This window comes from Sus scrofa, chromosome 2, assembly GCF_054392235.1.
Source record: "Sus scrofa isolate SSC_HxYL_T2T_F1_AM1 chromosome 2, Sscrofa_HxYL_maternal_Yorkshire_Landrace_v2.0, whole genome shotgun sequence".
Classification (NCBI taxonomy): domain Eukaryota; kingdom Metazoa; phylum Chordata; class Mammalia; order Artiodactyla; family Suidae; genus Sus; species Sus scrofa.
Window position 1 is genome coordinate 153,796,284 of NC_139384.1, and position 13,070 is coordinate 153,809,353.

The 13,070-nt window shown below is 54.3% G+C and overlaps 1 long non-coding RNA gene across 1 annotated transcript in view; it reads right to left on the reverse strand.

Moving 5' to 3' along the window:
* Positions 1-205: 205 nt before the first annotated feature.
* The window catches only part of LOC110259522 (uncharacterized), a 55,785-nt gene continuing 42,920 nt past the window's right edge, over positions 206-13,070 (reverse strand). The window contains exons 3-4 of the long non-coding RNA XR_014838930.1: positions 7,174-7,351; positions 206-771 (exon numbers count right to left, since the gene is read on the reverse strand). This is a non-coding gene — a long non-coding RNA (uncharacterized LOC110259522). The remainder of the gene's footprint in view (positions 772-7,173; positions 7,352-13,070) is intronic.

Consider the following 13,070-nt stretch of genomic DNA (forward strand, 5'->3'; position numbering starts at 1 on the left):
GATCCTTAACCCACTGAGCAAGGCCAGGGATCGAACCTGCAACCTCATAGTTCCTAGTCGGATTCATTTCCACTGCGCCACGAGGGAAACTCCTGCTGTATATTTTTTAAATCATTAAATCCTCACCCCACCCTGGGAGGAGGCGGTTGCTGTTGTATACACTTTACAAATGAACAAGGAAGGGGCGCGAGGTTAGGTCCTGTACCTGAGACCCCACGGCGGGGACGCGGGGGAGCCGGGGTTTGAACCGAAGCAGTCTGGCTCCAGGGGAGGCTATGAGCAGGGTCCCGGATGCAAACGCTGGGAGCCAGCAGTTCCTCATTCATCCAGATGCTCCCTTTCTCACTCCATGGGGGTTTCTTGGCGAAGCCTCCTCCAGAAACTGTTTCCCTGGAGCAGACCTGGGTCGGGGTTCCAGTCAGTGGGCGCTGCCTGACTGGCTGGGACGGGAAGTGCCCGCGGGACTCACATGAGGGGGCAGCTGCTGCCGGGCAGGCTGGGCGAGCAAGCAGAGCCTCTGGCCTCCGCAGGAGACGGCGCCCCAGCTCCGGGCCGCCTCTGTGATCGCTGAGCAGGAGGCCAGAAGTTTGCCTTTCGGGTTGATTGTATCAGCATTTCGGAAGAGTCTCCTTCCCGGGAAGTGCGTTGTTACCCACTCGCTCGATTCACTCGGCCGGGCTCTCACCCGGGCAGGCTCATCAGGAAGCGCCTCGGATTTCCTAGGAATCCTCTGAGACATTTTGACATTCTGACTGTCACTGCCAACGTGGGCTGCGAAGGAATTAATTGACATGGATGAAACCCTCAATTTCCAAGGGCTGTGTAATAAAATAAAGGTTATTGTATTATTACAGATTCCACCACTAATGAAAGAGGGCTAAAGACCGTAATCGCACTTGGGTACATGCTTGCGGGACTTACCTTGATTTCCAAAGGCAACCATCCTGAGCTTTAGGGAGCAATAATTTTCAAGTCATTATTTAGGGAGAACTTATGACACTTTGGGCCCTTTATTTAAGGATCTCTCTCTATATTATATATTCTCACAACAACCCTATGAAGGAGCTGCTGGTTCTATTTCACAAATGGAGAAACTGAGGCATGGAGAGGGTGGTGAACATGGCTTGTACGCTGTAGAGAACAGCAGACACCTTGTGGGTCAGGCCCATCCTGTTGTCTTGGGGGTAAGGGGGGGGATTAAAATACTTGAGCAGGTAGACTTAATATATTGTCCAAGAATTCTGGGCGGTAAAGTATTAGGCGTGTTTGTGCACGCTTTCCAGACTCTGAGACAACACCCCTGCCTTTTCCCTGAGACCACAGAAATCCCCCCAATCCATCTGCCCATCCACCCGTACAAAAGGGATCCATCCAGCCATCATGTGGCCACCCGCCCATGTTTATCTGTCCATCAATCCTCTCGTTCAGTTATCCACCATCTACCCATCCATCCACCCATCTATCCATCCATCCACTTAGTCATACGTTCATGCACACAACCATTTATTCAAATCAGGGTGTCTCTGGCTACTCTTCCCAAGATCCTGTCATGGAGGAAGGGTTCTTCTCTTCCCATATTGACTCGGGTTGCAGGAAAGGGAGAAGAAGCAGGACAAAGAGCCAGAGCTCCAGAATTTGCAAGGTCTCTCCAATTTTCTCATCTCCAGTCTCCCTATATGGAAAATGGTGATAGGAGTTCCCTGGTGGCTCAGTGGGTTAAGGATCTGGTGTTGTCACTTGTATGGCTTGGGTTGCTGCTGTGGCACAGGTTCAATCCCTGGCTCTGGAACTTTTGTATGTTGTGGGTACTGCCCAAAAAATGGGGGTAATATTTGCAAGTTATTGTGAATTTAAAAAACAAAATTTTTTTGGTCTTTTTTAGGGCTGCACCCATGGCATATGGAAGTTCCCAGGCTAGGGGTTGAATTGGAGCTGTAGCTGCCAGTCTACACCACAGTCACAACAACACCAGATCTGAGCCACATCTGTGATCTACACCACAGCTCATGGCAACACCAGATCCTTAACCCACTGAGTGGGGCCAGGGGCCAAACCTGTGTCCTCATGGATACCAGTCGGGTAGGTTACTGCTGAGCCATGATGAGAACTCCTGGTTATTGTGAATTTAAAGCAAGAGAATATGTGACATGCTTTGAACATGTAAAGGTGCTGCACGAATTTGTCACCATCATTATCGCTGCTAGTGCAGCACATGTGCTGACGTGAAACATCCTTAAGTTGGAGAAGTCAGCATGGGTAAAATGATCCATTTCTGATTTTGTTTTACAGAAATTCTGTAAAATTTTCCATTGTGAAATTATTTAAATCACGTAATTATTCAATATTATAATAATCAGATCTATTCCATGTCCTCTTGGGGCTTTACAGGGAGTACTGGGGAGGAGGAAGTGAAAAGGGACTTGGTAATGAGGAGTACTTGCTCATGAAACATAGGTCTGTCATTCCTGGCTTAACAGACAGAACTCTCCAGAATTACTATACAGCAGGATGATTCTTCAAGGAGTCCTCCCTGTTGGTAACAAGCAGCGGAGAGGGACTGCTGTAAGAAAATATGGGCCTGGGAACCCAGGAACGGATGAACAATCAAGCTGCAAGATCAGTAGGAACTGTAGGAAATACACGCCTTAAAGCATGTGCATCAGTCAGCTCACATTAAGTTATGCTGCAGTGACAAACAATCCCCAGATCTCAGAGGCTTATGACAAATAGTTTTTTCTCCTTTACGGTGTATGCCTGCCGTGGGTCAGCTGCAGCCCTGCTCCGTGTTTTCTTCACCCTGGAGCCCAGGTGGACAGGGGAGCACACTGGCTCTTAAACTTCCCTTTACATTGTCTTGGCCAAAGCAAATCACGCGGCTAAACTTGACATCAATGGGAAGTGTATTCCTCCTTCGGAAAGGGCACCCAGGGGAGGGCCGGCAAACGTTCTGAACATGGAAACAAGCTCCCTGCCCTGTAACTGAACTAGAAGGTAATTAGCAGCTCAGAGTGGCTTGGCTGGAGGGACGTTTGCAGGAGGAGGTGGAACACGAGCGTCCCTCTGCCTGCGCACCCCCTCCGTACTCCCGGCACCTTTTCTACGTCGTGCCAGGGCCCTGCTTCCTCCTGCCTCCCTCTCCACGGTCTCTCTGTCCTTTCTTCCTTATGACCATTTGCCTTCTAATCTAGCTATGAATTAGAGCTCTTTGGGTTCTGGTGCCAGGAACTCAAATCAAACTAGTTTTACTTATTTTTTTAAATTTTTTTTTAAAGAGGAATAAAAAAAAGAAAGGAAGTTACTGGCTCACATAACTGAAAAATCAGAGTAGAACTGCCGTCAGCACAGCCGGATCCGTGGGCCTCAGCGACCCTCTTGCCCGCTCCCAGCTCTTCTTCCCTCTGTGTTAGCTCCATCTTTGGACAGATTCTCCCACCGTGGTGACAGGGTGGCCACTATGGCAGGGCCTCTTGTTGTCTTGTCATTCTCTTCTTCTTCCAACGTTGCAGAAGTTTTCAGCTGGCCCTAAAGCCTCCCTTGCATCTAGGTATGGCATGGGGCTACATTCTGGCTAATGGACTTTAAGCAACAGTGATGGTACGACTTTTGGGCTGTTCCCTTAAAAGGCAAGGTCACCTGTCCCCTTCCTTTTTCCTGCCTTCTGGCTGCCATGTGGTATGGCAGCGAGGAGGGTAACTCCCAGAGGGGCAGAGCAACAAGAGAGAAGGGGCCTGGGCTCCCGAGGACATCCATGGAGAAGACCCGCGGCACTCACTTGGGCTTTCAGATGAAAAAGAAACCCACGTTTGTCTTGTTTAAGCCACGGCAATATGGGTCTCTTTTCACAGTAGCCAGATCAAGACCTTAACTTATTCACTTTCCCTCCTGAACCCATCATTGTGCTCAGGGGAAAAAATCTGCCGCATGGCTGGACCTGGGGTTGGGCTCTATCCCTGAACCTAGGGGTGGGACCAGCCCACCTAAACTCTAGCGACTGCAAGAGGTGGAATAGTTGCTTCCCACGGAGTACAGAGGTGCTCTCAGCAGAAAATTGTGAAGCGAGGGCCGGGCAGGTAAAAATAGCACATGCTCACCATGGTCCTCCTGCTTGCCTGTTGCGGCTCCTTGAAGAGAAAGTCCGATGAACCCACCAGATGGGGCTCCCCGCCAGAGCCCAGCGGGGCTTCCTGGTCTGGGGATCATCTGCCCGAATCCTGGAGAGGAGGAGTCAGCCGTGGCTGCAGAGATGGGTCCCTTATGGCTGCCCCCTTGGTAGCCTTGGTGGGCGGAGAGGATGGCACGATCCTGTGTCTTCAAAGCCCCCAGTCCACTTTCTCTAGTGGGTGGGGCTTACGAGAAAGCCCGTGCGGGAACTCACAAAGCAGACTGGATCCTCAGGCCTGGGGAATGGACCAGGGAAAAGGTAGGCCTGCTTATGGTCCCTGCATCTCTGCCCTCCAGCCTGCCATGCAACAGTCTGTCTGTGAGAAATGGCACAAGAGTCCTAGATGGGTCACCTCCACTGTGCCAAAGGCAAGGCAATCCTTTAAGTTTACTGCAAACGCTCAATGGGGATGGACCAGAGTGTTTATTAACTCCAAACGCCAATAAATGTTGATAAACAATGCTATTAAAAATGTGCTATTGCTCTGACACTTTGTTATAACGTCTTTCCTCTTACTTTCCCCCCATGTAACGTCTGCTTTGAAAGGCCCAGCCCAGAGCCAAACGCCTCCCGGCCACATCTTCATTTATGAAATACTCAAGGACTCAGCACTCAGGGAAAAGCCACGGAGCTATTCCACTGTTTTGTAAACTTTGCAAAATCTGTAGTTCCCGTGGTGGAGGCCTAACTGTATGTTGAATTTGAAATTTTGAAGCTTCAATTGCTTAAAAATATTGTAACTGCTTCTCAAACAGGAAAATTGCATTCAGATTTCCCTCTGTGTTTAACCTCAGCCTGGCAAGAGACAGTCCTCAAATTTCCCCAGCAAATGAAAATCGCTTTAGGACTGAGATTGCATATGGATAGAGCCTGGCACGAGAGGAAGAAAATCTTCGGGAACAAGCACAGTCGTACATTCTGAGCTGGGCCCGGAACGAGGCGAAACAGAGGCCCGCTCGCCGGGGCCTGAAGGGTCTGGGACAAACGCGAGGAGGACAGTCTTGAATACGAGGGTCGGTGGCATCTCTGCTGTCGCTAAAGGCAACTGCAGTGTCTGCGTTCAGTGTCCTTACAGCCAGCCTCCCGCTCGACGCTCTGCCCTTCCGCACTGTTCGGGTCCAGAGTCCCTTTCTCCTGCGGAGGAGGCTCTACTGCTCTCCAGCCGCCTCCTCGCATCGGTCAGTCTCTGCCCCAGTCAGCCCAGAGCGGGATTGTCTGCGTCTTAAAGGGGACCCGTGGGAAAAGGGCAGAGCTTTCCTCGGAGGAAGGCGTCGACGCTGGTGCCCCTTGAGGCAGTGCCAGGCCATCTATAGGGGGCTTAATGAAGAGGGGGCTTTCTTGTCGGCCTGTGAGCCTGCTTTCGCCTGTGATAACACATCCGCTTTCCTTTTCCTTCTCATCCTTCTGCCTCTTCTGCAACCTTCCCCGGGGTGGCTGCGCTATTCCACTCTGCGGGCTCGGAGGGCAGCCCTGCGGCGGGAGCATCCCACGGCAAAGGGGGCGGAAATCCTGCTCGCCGTCCTCTAGCTCCCGCTGCCATTTCTGCAGTGGGTGCTCACCTCAGGCTGGGGACCAGGCCAGGAGCTTTTATGGATGGCGCGTCATTTTCACGACAACCCAGCGAGGTAGCCAGTGTCATTCCCTTTTCACAGGCGAGAAGACAGAGGCACAGTTTCGTTCTGGTTTGTGTCTGAGGTTACACACATTAAGCGGGGTCTGGAATATGCCTGCGGGCCCTCGGACCCCAGAGCTTTTGGTTCCAGGTGAGATTAGGTGAAGAGCCTACAGGGCAGGCCTCAAGAGGTCACGGTCCCCTCGAGGGGACCCCTTGCCGAGGGTCATGAGCCCCAGGAGGAGGGTCCCCGTGGGTCGTCCCCCGTCTTTCCCACCCCAAGGGGCCCCCCTCCCCTGCAGACACCAGCAGCTGGCTGCGCCCCAGGCGTGGCTCTGGTCAGGAAGAGAGACTCTTTTGTGAGCCACTGGCCTGGTCTGTTAATGCCACTTAGCCTTCCGCTCTGCTTGGAGCTGCAGGGCCAGCAGGCTCCTGTGATCTGGTGGCCTGGGCTTCTGGCCTAGAAATGCGCAGGAGGTGGGCCTGAGGTCAGAGTCTGAGGGAGCGACTGTTCCCTTGAATGGAGAGGAAGCAGAGTTTCACAGAGGCCTGTGGGTCCCCGGGGCCCTGGCAAGGCCATGGCCCAAGAGGAAGTGAGAGAAGGCAGGGGCCTGTGCCCACCCCCACAACCTCCCTGCGCTGGCTGAGAGGGGGCTGGGGGACAAAGACATTCCTGCACTGGGCCGGGGGCTCTGAGAAGAGTTCTTTCAGGAGCTCAGCTCTCCAGGTCCTGGGAACCCCGCTCCACCGTGGAGCAAGCCCAGATGCCTGGCCTCAGACTCCCTGTCGGCCGCGATCAGTGGCTGGTGGTGAATGAACTTGAGCGCACGGTATCAGGTAGCAAACTGAATCCTTGTGGAGAGCTTGGCAGGGGTGCTGCCGAGAAAGACTGGTTGTCTCTTTATGAGGCTGTCGTTGGGCTCCCATGAGGTGTGGCTTAGGGACCCCTGAGACCTTGTAGTTGGAGAGATGACCCCGTGTCCCTGGCCACAGCTTTCTTTTGACTGCCCGGTCCCTCGCAGCCCCTCCCTTGTCCTCTGGCCCCCTTGGTGCTGCCTCCCCCGTCCATCCTTTTGACTTGTTTTGGGCTTTCTCCACCCTTCTCTCTCAAAGAGCTGCTGGGTCGCCAACCCTCTGTCAGCGGTGATCATCCAGTCTCACACTCCCAACCCTTGCTGGACCATCCCCGCACTTCTGCTTCCTGTGGGAGGGCGGCCCCGTAGTCACTGCCGAGCAAGCAGCTCTGGATGCTGCCCGGGAGCCTGTGAGCGTCCATCCCGGCCCAGCTCCTGTCCAGCTCCACCTGCTTGCCCAGCGGCTCTCTGGTGACTCATCCACGTGCCCCAGGGAATGCTGTTCTAGAACTCCATCCTGCAGGTTAAAAAAAAAATCACCCTACCTTCCAAACGCAGACCTCAGACTGGGCGGTGCGGCGGGGCGGGGGGCCTCTCTGAGCAGCACGCGAAGGAGCAGGGGCGGGGCCTCTGCTATCCGAAGACCAAGGCGCTCAGGCCAAACTCCCGAGTGAGAGAGCCTCCTGTCTGCTTCTCAAGCCCCCGCTGAGGCCTCCTCTGTCCCTGCAGGGTGGGAGAACAAACGATTGATCGATTGATCGTTTCTCTTAGTCCGCAGGAGAGCTCACCAGGCCCCCACCTTCCCGGGAGGACAGGCGTGGCTCCCCTTATCCTTGCTGAGCCTGCCCTCGGCCTGGCCGGATCCTTAGGGGACCTTGGGTGCCAGGCCTTGGAGGCTGGGATGGAGCTTTACGAGCCAGAGGCACCATTTCTTTTTTCCCCCTGGCCACCGCCCCCACCCTGTCATTGGTGGCTGTCAGGGGCTGCTTTGCCAACAAAGGTGTCACTGAAGCTTTCTGCCAGCGTGCCCCTTCCCTCGCCTGGGAAGGAGTGGGTAGAGGGCTGAGAGATTGAGCCGGAGCCCGCCTTCCCACGGGTGCCGCTGCTGCCCGCAGCTTCCGAGGGGGGAGAGGGCCCGGCCAGGGGCTGCCCCCATGTCCCCACAGCTTCGGGCACACAGTCAGCACATCCCTGCCCCCGCCCAGCCCCTGAGGCCGGGGCCACAAGACTCTAGAGCACTCACTCCCTGCACCTGCAGGAAGAGACTGGTTCCACAGCAAACGGGAGGTCTCGGCCTGGCACGGGGGGCCTCTGAGACCTAGGTCTCCCCTTCACACTCCAAGTGCCAGCAGGGGTTCCTCCGCTCAGACTGGTCCCGGGAACAGGCCCCTGGGCCTTGGCACATGCTGTCTCCCTGCTCCTCTTCTCTCCTTTCCTCTCCTCCCTCTCTGCTCTCTACATCCTGTCCACACCCAAGGGCCAGCTCAACCTTCACCTCCCCCAGGGAGCCTCCCTTGACTACTCCAGCCCACAGCAGAAGTTCCCTCCTCAGAGTCCTCATAGCTCACACAATAGAACTAAAGTCTGCAGTGTCTCTCATCTCATATTAGTCTTGTTTTTCCAATTATCCCGTCAGTCTCTTGAGGACGGGAGACCATAGTTGACCCCTTTTTGCCTCTCCCAGTGCTCTGGAGAAGGGTTAGACTTTTTTTGGAACTCAGCCATTACTGGTTGGCTAATTGGAACCTGCTGGATTTGCGTTTGTATATAGTTCTCATGTGTCTATGTGTGTGCTGGACTTAACATGGTTGTACATATGTGTGGGGTGTGCGTTCATGCATGTAAATACGACTTATATATATGTACCACATGTATAAATGGTTCAACTCATTCAACAAGCATGACTGAGACCCTGTCACAGATGGGCACGGTGCCAGGCCCTAGGGTTACAACATCGAGTACAGAAACAGAGTGGGAAGAGAGACTGTCAAAAAAGCAAAAACTGGAGTTCCTGCCATAGTGCAACTGGAGCAGCAGTGTCTCTGCAGCACTAGGATGCATGTTCGACCCCTGGCCCAGCACGGTGGGTTAAAGGATCTAGTGTGGCCTCAGCAGTATAAGTCACAACCACAGCTCAGATCAGATCCCCCGCCGGGGAACTCCATGAGCCGTGGTGCAGCCAAATAAAAAAAGCAAAATAATAATAATAATAATAATGTGAGCTAAGTGTCAAGATAGGGGAGCATGGGGCAGGGACACTTACTTTAGTCAGTTTAGGTAGATGGTCAGGATGGATTTATGGAGGAAGGAAATGTTTGGCTGAGACTTAGAGTCTGTTGAGGGTTGCATTGCATTGTGCCCAAAAGACATACTCAAGTCCTGCCTCCAGTTCCTGTGGACGTGACCTAATTTGGAAACTGAGTCTCTGCTGCTGTCATCAAGCTAAGCTGGGGTAGCACTGGGTTGGGGGGGTGCTTAATCCCATGACTGGTGTCCTTAGAAGAAGAGGGAAATTTGGACACAGGGAAGAGCGCCCTATGGTTCCAGAGGCAGAAACTGGGGTGGTGTGTCTACAAGTCAGTAGATGCCAAGGACCTCCCCCCCAGAAGCTGGGAGAGAGGCACAAACACATCCTCTCTGAGGATGGTTCCAAGAGGGACCAGCCCGGCTGACACCTTGGTTTTGGACCTCTAGTCTCCGGAACCGTGAGATCACATATTTCTGTTGTTAAAAGGCACTCATTGTGTGATGCTGTGTCACGGCAGCCCTAGGAAAGCCCTAATAGGAAGGTTTACTAGACTGACTAGGAATCTAGCAGGTGAGGAAAAGGATGGAAGAGTGATTCCTTCATAAAGAACAGACTACATGGAAGCATGGCACAGAGAAATAGAAAGTTCCATTGGGCTGGAATGTTCCCCAGGAGGTGGGATGGGAGGTCATGTGTTAGAGTGTGTACGTGAGTGCATATGCGCTGCATGACTGTGATTGTGTGCTATGAATAGTTAGTGTGTTCGTGTGTGTGTGTTTTGGAGTTTTATATGTCTCCTCTAGCTTTTGCAATGTGTGTGTTTCTCCATGCTCTTGCGCAGTGTGTGTGTGTGTGTGTGTGCGCACACGTGCACTTGCTGTGTGTGTCAGTGCCTGTGTGTGGATGTGCATTGGAAACAAAGGCAGTGGGGCCAGTCCTGGTCACAGCAAGTTTTGAAGCCATGCAGAACCCAGGTTTCTTGTCTACTTGGTTGATGCTCCCTGCAGATGGGTAAAAACCTGGTCAAACTGTGAAAGGACCCAGGTAGACACCAGAAGCTCAGAGCTTTCCTGTCCTGGTGCAACATGAGCCTCTAAAGGCAGGGACTAGGGTGCCTGGACTTCGTTACTTAGCGAAAGGCATGTGTGGAACAGAACTACTGAGTCCTTGAGTTTGAGAGCTGGAGGTAGCATTGGAGATGTTTCAGATTCCTCCTGCGCCTTAGCCCAGCCCCACTGCTCCGGAGATTCCTCCAAACACAGCCCATGACAGGGCACCCTGTGATTTGGCCAAATTCCCGTCTTCCTGGAAAACATCTTCTTCGAGGACCCTCGAGCCCTGGACAAAGGTTACTGCTGAGAGCAGGAATGGGGGGAAGGGTCGTCCCTATTCCAGGCCCTCCTGATAGGGCAGGCAAAAGGCTGTGTATCTGGGCATTTTTCCAGAGAGAGGGTGCTTGGCTTTCACCACAGAGAAAGGGTCTCTGACCCGGGAAACTGAAGAACCATTTCTCTAGTCTAGGCTGACATTGAGGGTGAGTGTGAGCCTGGTACGTGCAGGTGTGTGCAGGCAGGCGGAACTCCCAACCTGCTTCCTCTCCGAGAATATGGTTGGATCAGGATGTCAAGTGCAGCCCGGGGCCCTGCCAGCTGCTGCCATGGTCAGAACACAAGGGCCTGTCCTTGACAGGGCTGCTAGAACAGACGGAGCCAGTGCTAAGGACAAGAGGGGAGGGGTGGAGGCTGCTGCTTTGGGGAGGAAGTTTGTAACCTAGACGAGCTCCTTGAGATCAGCTCCCTGACTAACCAGCCAGCCCTTCAGTGGTTCACATTCAGGATGAAGCCTTGGAAGTGCGGTCGGGGCGAAGTGCTGTTGGGGCTGGGAGGAGAGAGGGCGCAGGGAGAACTGAGAAGCCTCTGCAGAAGGAAGCGGAGCTGTTCAGGACCTTGGTCAGCACCTCCGGGTCCCTGCAGCACCAGCTCTCTGCTCACTTCCAGGCTGCTCTACGGTGACACCTCGGGGTCTGGTGGCCCCACACGTAAACTTCGAGAGAGAGTTGGGGGCCTCGCTGGGACTACAGAAGTTTCAAAGCAGTTGAAAGGGGAGAAGGAGGGCCCCTTGTGTGTCACTAGGTGTGCTGGTCCCCAAAAGAATGAGGAAGGAGGAGCTCCCGGGGCTTGGGACTGGGGTGCATGTGGGCACAGTGGGGGAGCACCTGGCTTCAGACCCCGTCTGGAGGAGGAGGGTGAGCACGTGCCTATGGTGCGGGTGTGTTCCTTGTCCTCGGGCCTGAGGCCCTGGGCTGAGCCCACATGGGCCTTGCCAGCCCTGCCCAGCCAGACTCTCTTCTTCCTGAGGACTCCTCAGACATGCCAAGGGTGGGGGCTTCCTGAGGCTGGTCTCACGTCCCTTCCCTCTGTTGCCAAACTCCTTTTCTGCGTCTGCCACCCCCTCCCCGCGCTGCAGCTGGCCGCAGAGTGAGGCCGGCTCCCGGGAGAAGCGGGGCCACTCAGCTGCTCTCAGCCCCGGTTAAGCCTCCACACACCTGACAATGGCCTTTATAATCTGCTCCCTCCAGCTGCTGCCACCGCTTTCCTCAGGCCTCTCTGGGCAACTTCTGGTGCAAAGGACTTGGGTTAGGAATGCAAATGAGTGTCCACGAGCACGACCTTGGGTGGCAGGGATAACTTTCCCTGTGGATGCTGTGTCTGCCCTACTGGGGCAGCAAATGACATGGAAATGCATGGAAATGCAGAGTGTCTGCCGGCAAATGTGCCCAAGCAGCCTGACTGCTCCGCTGGTGGCTCCTGGGGAGTCCTGTGCAGTCTATCTCTTGCAGCCCAAGGGCGGGGGCGGGGGGTGGCACAAATGCTGGTGAAGGGGTCACAGAGCCCCCTGCAGCTGGTCTTGATGCCAGCAGGCAAGGCCCTTCCCCTGCTCTGGGACCCACGGCTAGGCCCTGGGTGTACTTAGTGCATGACGGCTGGAAGCAATGAGGCTTAGACTGGGGCCAGAGAACAGACTGGGAGAGACACCATGCGGGTGGGGCATGAATCGTGCACCTAAGTTCACCAGGCCCTGAACTGGACATGCTAAGCACGTTAACTCAAGTCATCTTTCTGACTCCCCAAGAAGTTCTTAAGGAAACTGAGGGTTAATAATGCAGGAACTTGGCCCAGGATCACACAGGGAATAAGGTGGGAAGCCAGAACTAGGACAAGACTTTTGTAATCTGAGCAGAATTTCAAAATGTACATTAAATTATTGTCACACACACATACCCCCCGCCTAAATCACCCCCACAGCTTCCCAGTGCTTCCAGCATGAGAGACACTCCTTTCCTGGCTGGGAAGACCCTGCCCTTCAAACCTTGTCCCCTCCCGCCCCTCATCATCGCTCTGCCCAGATGCCTGGCCTTCTGTCTGTTCCCCTCACAAACACACTCATTGTCAGGCTCCTGCGCTTGCTGTCCCATCCACCCGCTGCCCTCCCACCCCCATTTGGAACACTTGCCCCCCAAATCTTCATGGGCGGCTCCTTCTCATTCTTCGGGTGAAGTGCCACCTGTCTGGAGAGGCCTCCTGTGACCCCACCAGGCGACAGTGGCCTCCCCCTTCACCCCAATTTCTCTCCTCCACAGCCCTTAATAGTATCTGAAGTTATTTATCCAATGATATTGAACGATTATTGCTCGTTGGATCTTGCCCTTGAGAACAATGCTGTGCAGCACGTTCGCCACTGCGTTCCCAGGGACCGGTGCTTACTTAGTAAGTGCTCAATAAATGTTCAGTGGACAAACTATCTCAGAATAGCTTCCCTGGGCCCCAGGGTGGGGCTAGAGGGGGGAGGGGCACACTGGGATGCAGGCCCTGTTGAGGTCTGATCACCCAGGCTTTGGATTCACAGGGGAGAGTTTGCCCGTCTTTCTGTCCAGGAGGTGGCCGGGCCTCCCTTTCTGCAGGGGGAATGTATGTGGACATAATTCCTCAGACTTGGCGTAAATCAGGGAAGAGACAAGGCTGCCTGGCATCCCAGGACCAGAGATGGGTGCCCTTGGGCTCCCTGCATCCCTTCCTGCCATACCCAGTCTCAGATGAGGGTCAGGGTTGCTCAGGAGCCCACCCGCCTCCCGCAGGGGGCGTGGCAGGCATTGCCGGGCGGAGGGAGAGGCGGCTGCTCAGAGAACCTGATCTT